Genomic DNA, 6,473 nt, shown 5'->3' with positions numbered 1-6,473 from the left:
TGATCTGCTCTGAATGCTGATTAAATACTGATCTACTGATCTAGCTACTAATCAATCTGATGTACTGATTTTCCACCGTTATTTGTTCCTTGAGTGAACTACTGTCAGATTCTGTCAAAATATTACATGTGTTACTCTGATACGGGTGCTTACATACTTAAAAACCTTCTTAATTGAACACATCCATGCACTCGTTGATGCTAGTCAGTCAGTCTATTCTTGTTATTATAATATTACTCTTGAATTTATAGGAACCGAAAAATGCATCCTTGGGGATTTACTTGAAATCATATCGTTAACACGTAAGTGAGCTTAATTAACAACCATTGCTTGACTTTAATTAAATTTTATATGATAATCAATTAATGGTCTTGTCTTAATTTTTGTTTATCTTTAGAGCACTTTTCCAATTTCAAAGTGAAAGGGAGCTTGCCACAAAGTTGATGATGAACACAAAATGGTTAAAAATACAAGTAAGCATTTCATATACTTCGTATTATTTTATTGGTTTGATCTGAAAATGTATGGAATATATTACTGATGTTTTTTTTTTTTTGTAGTAAAGGTTTAGAGCTGCAGCAGCTTCTCCTAGCTCTGCATCCCAGTTATGTAAAGGTTTAGAGCTGCAACAGCTTCTCCTACCTAATATTTGTGAATGGAAACTTCATATGGAGTATCTGTTAACTCGAAAGTCAAAAGTCAGAACTTTTGCAGTTTCTCTTGCCTCCTGGTATGGTTTTTCTTAACAAAAAAATATAAAGTACTACTTTTTTTTTTACACTGTACTGCATATTTAACATAGTTAAAATGAAAAAATGGACATATTTTAAATTTAGGGGCCCAATTTTTGTGAATAGCATAGGACCTCTGAAATGTTTAAGACTACCCTGTAAATCAGCAAGGCATTATCCGCAATTCTTTTCCAACGGCATCATAATCTATTCCTATAATGTGAAGTTCAAATTTTTTTCTTCAAGTATGGCACTTATTGTTTATGATAATAGTAATTCTTTTGGGTTTTTTCCCTTTCTATATATGTATGGATACTTATACCCCATTGTTTTACTTTTCAGATTGTCAGTTTCCAAGTTATGACAGAGCAGAATGACGAAGTAAGAACCGAATGAGTGCACCATGTTGTTCAGCGACTGTATAATAGATAGGTTATGTTGAAGGAACCAAAAAACATAAGTCTATTAAATTAATGTATTTACGTAGTTTAATATTTAGAATTTTATTTTATATCTATGTAATCAGTTTTACTAGGGTGACAATTGCAAAAATACTTTTAATGGAGTTGTGGAAATTAATTTTCAACTATTTACTTTTCTTCAATATATGGTGCTATTGTGTGGCAATAAATGAAATATTTTTCAGGTATATTTAATATATATATATATATATATATATATATATATATATATATATATATATATATATATATATATATATATATATATATATATATATATATATATATATATATATATATATATATATATATATAATAACTTTGATACCGCTTCATATACACCCGCTACTATAAAATAATTTAAAACCTTTAACAGCGTTTCTTTAATAGCGCTTATAAAGTGCTATGAAATAAACATTTGAATTATCCTAACATAACATATGACAGCGCTTTTGAAAAGCACTATTAAAGGTACCTTTTACTTTTAATAGCGGAGCTATCAACAGCGCTTCAAGAAGCGCTGTTAAAAGCATTATTAAGCGCTATTAAAAGCATTTTCTGTCGTAGTGATTTTTCTTATTTTGTCTTTTGCTATGATATGTATTTGCAAGCACATATCTGATATCCGAAAATACTTCCTCGAAGAGAAGAGAGTTAAATACATGAAATTGTGGAAGAATAGAACATATAAGAAATATTACCGTTATTGTGGCCCCCTACATAACATTTTCATGCATTATTTTCATTTTAGGTGGTAAAGAATAAATTTTAAATTTTTTTTAGGTGGTAAAATACAAGTATTAGTTTTTTAAATTGTAAAAAATAATTTTTTAATTTTTTTAAGTGGTAAAAAAAAAATTATCCATTGATTCATACTCATGAAAAAATATCTATACTAATATATTAAAAGGCGTTTCTAATCAAGTATACATGTCACGTGTAACCGCTCTTGCATTACAAATATGACACATCATCAAGCCAGAAATATGTATTTTGCAATAAAAATGTTTTTAGCAAGATTTGAACTAGAGACCAAGTAGAACAAAATTAGATGTCAAACCATCTTAACCATTTATTAGTTGTATATTATTAACTCACTAAAATATATTTAACTTACTTAGATTGATGCATGTTGGGTTGTGTTAATTAATATTTTATTTTTAAGATATAATTGTCAAATTTCACTACGAAATGATTATAAGACATTTGATGGTCAATAAGGATACACAACAATTTGCTAGACGGGCGAGTTATACGGTGATCCATTCCGCGGCAAGGTAGGAAACCGATGTTAATTCGGAATGTGTGTGTATGAACTCTTTTTCCCAAAGTCTCCCAACTTTGGCGGACCTTGATTTGATTTAATGAGTGTGCCCATTTTTTACCTCAGGAAAAAAAAAAAAAAAAAGATACAGAACAATGTTGCAAAAAAAGAAAAAAAACACAAGTACAAGGTAACCATGACAAAGGGAATAAAAAGTTTCAAAAAATTACAAAAGAAGATAAAACCTGTATATCTAACACGTGTACAAAATAAAATATGACATTTGAAGTATCAACCCGAAATATCGTCCGGGCCACCCACTAGTTGTTTCTTAAAACTCGTATTTATTGTTTTTTTAAGGTGAAATTGACATGATTTTAGTCTAGAAATCATAATTACTTTTGCTTTGGTACACCAACTTGAAAATGTTGGTAGTTTTGGTGCTTATGCAACCAATTGCTTATGCAACCAATTGCTACGAATTATTTGTTAGTCTGTTTGTTAGTTTTGTGCTTATGCAACCAATTGCTATTTGTTTTTTTTTGTTTTTTTCCTGTAAGTGTAAAAAAAATTATACTAGATTTATTAATATAGGAGTAACCTATTCATTCTTTCGCATGAGCAACAATAAGCCAGTTTCGAAAACTTATAAACAACAACCGAGTCTTTGTTAGTGTTTTGAACTTAGGTTATTTGCGATCCAATATATTAAAGAATTGTATGGTCAGATGGACCCAACAACCTAACTTGGTTGGCTGCCTCTTGAATTTTTTTTCGAGGTTGCTATTTGACCTTTTCAATTCGTTGTTAATAATTAATTCATAATATTTAGCAGTTTTTCTTTACACCTTTTTCTGTTTGATATGTTATGTTATTATTATTTGTCATCAATTACAGCAAATAAAAGAACAGATATGTGCATACGAAAATGATAAAGGTCGCAACATGCGATCTTTAAGCCGTGTCACAATGATGACATAACATGTTTTGTGTCATGATTTAAATTGGAAACTAAAATATTGAACTTATATAATCTATTATATACCTTTCAAAAAAAAAGGTAGGAAAATCTTAATATTCTAATTAATTTGTTTCCTTCTTTACATTGATTACCTTATTTATATATTTTTATAGTAAAAATATTAAATTGATAGTAAAAATATTCTGATGACGCATAGCCTACGTGGCGCTTATATGTACCAATTAATTAAACTGCGACACGTAAGATTGCGACAACTAAATGTTGTGGCAACTTGCGACCTTTATCATCACCCATGTGCATATATATACCTCATCATTTTTTTCATTTCAGTAATTTACTTTCTTTATATTATTAATAAATCCATAAACTTAAAATCCGGATATCATTCAACATAAACCATCAAATACTCAATGAAAAATCTTGAACTTCTTTTATAAACTCTAAATCTTACATTAATGATGTCATTAGGCCAAAGGAACACACCAGTACGATTTCACATTAACGATGACTTGTTTGTTTACTTATTCAATTCAAAAATTGACAAGGTTTACTTTCAAAATCAAACTAGCATACCATATATAAGACCAGACTTATAAAATAAATATTGTAAATTTCTAGTTGTTGATACAAACAATTAAGTTTGGACAATTCTTGTGCGGATACCGGTCATGAATCATGATCAAATCAAGCATAATCCGTAGCATGTATTAAAATAAAAACACTAATCACAAGTGATAAGTTGATAACCCCATTGAAAAAAGGAGATTAGTATTTTTCTTCTTTAAAAAATTGAACTAGTGTATTGTTATTATTTGGCTTAGGTCATGTATGATATGTTGACCTTAATTATTATTGTCTTTATTTTGATTCATGAAATATAACGATAATGGACATGTTTTGAATGTAGACGTGTAAGACTTTATCTTTATTCGACATCTACAACATATAGTATTTCTATTATATGAGAATATAGTTAATTTAAATACATTTTGTAAAAGATAGTCTGGTTGTTAATTAACAGTCATACCACATGTTATATCACTTATCTCCAACATAGCTAATTTAATATATTACTAGATTAGGTCCCGTGCACCCACGGATATTTAAAAATTATTATTTGATCATCTTTTTTATAAAAATTTTATTTGAATTGTTTATCCCTTAAATCTATTGCGTAATTAATAATCTCGAATGTACTCATTTTATCATATTTTAACATACTACGTATTATATATTTTATATGTTTAATATGACGATCTGACTAAAATATTTGATGTATTTAATATGCTAATTTGACCAAAATATCGAGTAAGAATATTTTCTATTATTGACATGATAGTTTGACTAAAATTTTACCAAAATTTTAATAATGGCATATTCCATAATCCTATATTTTTTTTCCATATATAAACATTTATACAAAAGGAGAGAAAATAAAAAAAGAATAAAATAAATATGTCTTTTTAGGAAAGAGTTTTTGGCGGGAAAATTTTTCACCAGGAAATGACACATGTCATTCCTGGTGTCTCTTTTAGTATATAGTAATAGATAGATAGATTGAGCATGGTTTGCCAATTAACTAAATTCTAAACAGTTAATAGGAGACTAGGAGTTCAATTTATAAGATGCTCAAAGTTTAAAAAAAAGTTCATCTTCTAATCAAAATTAACTTAACATGTTATAATTTATGCTCGTTCTTTTAATTTGGTTATAATAGTCTGTCCCTTATCCACTTAATTACAGTTCATTCAACATGCTACTTGATACTTTTGCATAAACCATATTTTCAATACGCTCTCTCGTTTCCTACGAAGAGGAAATAGGTGATGTTGTTTAGTTGGCCAAAAACATAAGAAAAAATGAACTTCAGGATTCACTTGCCTATATCTCTAGGTTTGTAAAAATTCTCATGATCAACCCAATAAAATTATGTATTTCCCTTAGAAATGAAATTGCATGTGAGAAAGAACTTACTAATTTAAATTATTTTCTATTTTCAGCCAAACGAGAACCACATAAGTGAAACAACTTCACTTCTAGTAGTATTGCTTCTTAAGCTAGGTTCGAACAAATTAGTAAATTACTACTAAAAAACGTTTAAAGAATTAGATACATTCGTGTGTAGCGTTTAAGGTACCGAGCAGTGTTTTGATATAGTCAAAATTTTGCTTGTAAAATTTTGAAGCCTTTGACAAGTTTGTGGTTTAGGTAGCGGTAGAGGGTATGGTTATGTAGCTTTTCTCAAACTTTAAATCTATTAGTTTAGGTCATGTGCACACACGGATATTCATAAATTATTATTTGACCATCCTTTTTATAAAATATTTAACTAAAATATTTATCCCTTAAACCTAATGCGTAATTAATAAATGTTGAACGTGCTCATTTAATAATCTAATTTGAAATTTTCTCCTTAATACATATTATATATTTTAGATGTTAAATATGATAATTTAACCAAAATATTTGATACGCTTAATATGTTAATTTGACCTAAATATATATTTTTTCTATAATTGATATGTCGATTTGACTAAAATATTACCAAAATCGTCTAACACTGTAATATTCTATAATATTAAAAAAAATCATACATAGCAGTTTATACAAAGGGAGAGAAAATAAAAATAAAGTAGATATGTTTTTTAGGAAATATTTTTTTGGCGGGAAAATTTCGCACCAGGAAATGACATTTGTCATTTTTGGAGTAACTGGTTGTTGGACCGCGCGCTAATGCGCGGTCCCCCTAGATATTGAAATTAGTCCGTAAAATTAAATCAGAAAAGGAGAAAGTGAAACAAAGAAAAGAAATTGGGAAAATATGTAATTAACAAGGCTTGAACCTAGGTTGTTTGAACCAGCAACACAGAGCACCTAAAGGGAAGGAATGAAAAAAAAAATCTTAGTAATAGTGAATTTCACCATTTTGTGACTCATAACACTATTTTTAAGCATAGTACTCCAATTGTGAGTATTTTAAAGGTTTGGGATAGATTAGCGTTTAAAGGGAGCATGTAGGGTTTGGTCACTTAATT

General features: G+C 28.5%; 1 long non-coding RNA gene across 1 annotated transcript; it reads left to right on the top strand.

Moving 5' to 3' along the window:
- The first annotated feature begins 249 nt into the window (after nucleotides 1–249).
- On the top strand, nucleotides 250–1,179 carry LOC130467018 (uncharacterized). The gene is made up of 4 exons (XR_008927178.1): nucleotides 250–302; nucleotides 398–473; nucleotides 566–730; nucleotides 1,074–1,179. It is a non-coding gene; the product is annotated as an uncharacterized lncRNA (long non-coding RNA).
- The last annotated feature ends 5,294 nt before the right edge of the window (nucleotides 1,180–6,473 follow it).

Source organism: Spinacia oleracea, chromosome 2 (assembly GCF_020520425.1).
Source record: "Spinacia oleracea cultivar Varoflay chromosome 2, BTI_SOV_V1, whole genome shotgun sequence".
Taxonomy (NCBI): Eukaryota; Viridiplantae; Streptophyta; class Magnoliopsida; order Caryophyllales; family Amaranthaceae; genus Spinacia; species Spinacia oleracea.
The sequence above is the reverse complement of the archived record's forward strand: the minus strand, read 5'-3'. Positions and strand labels throughout refer to the sequence as shown.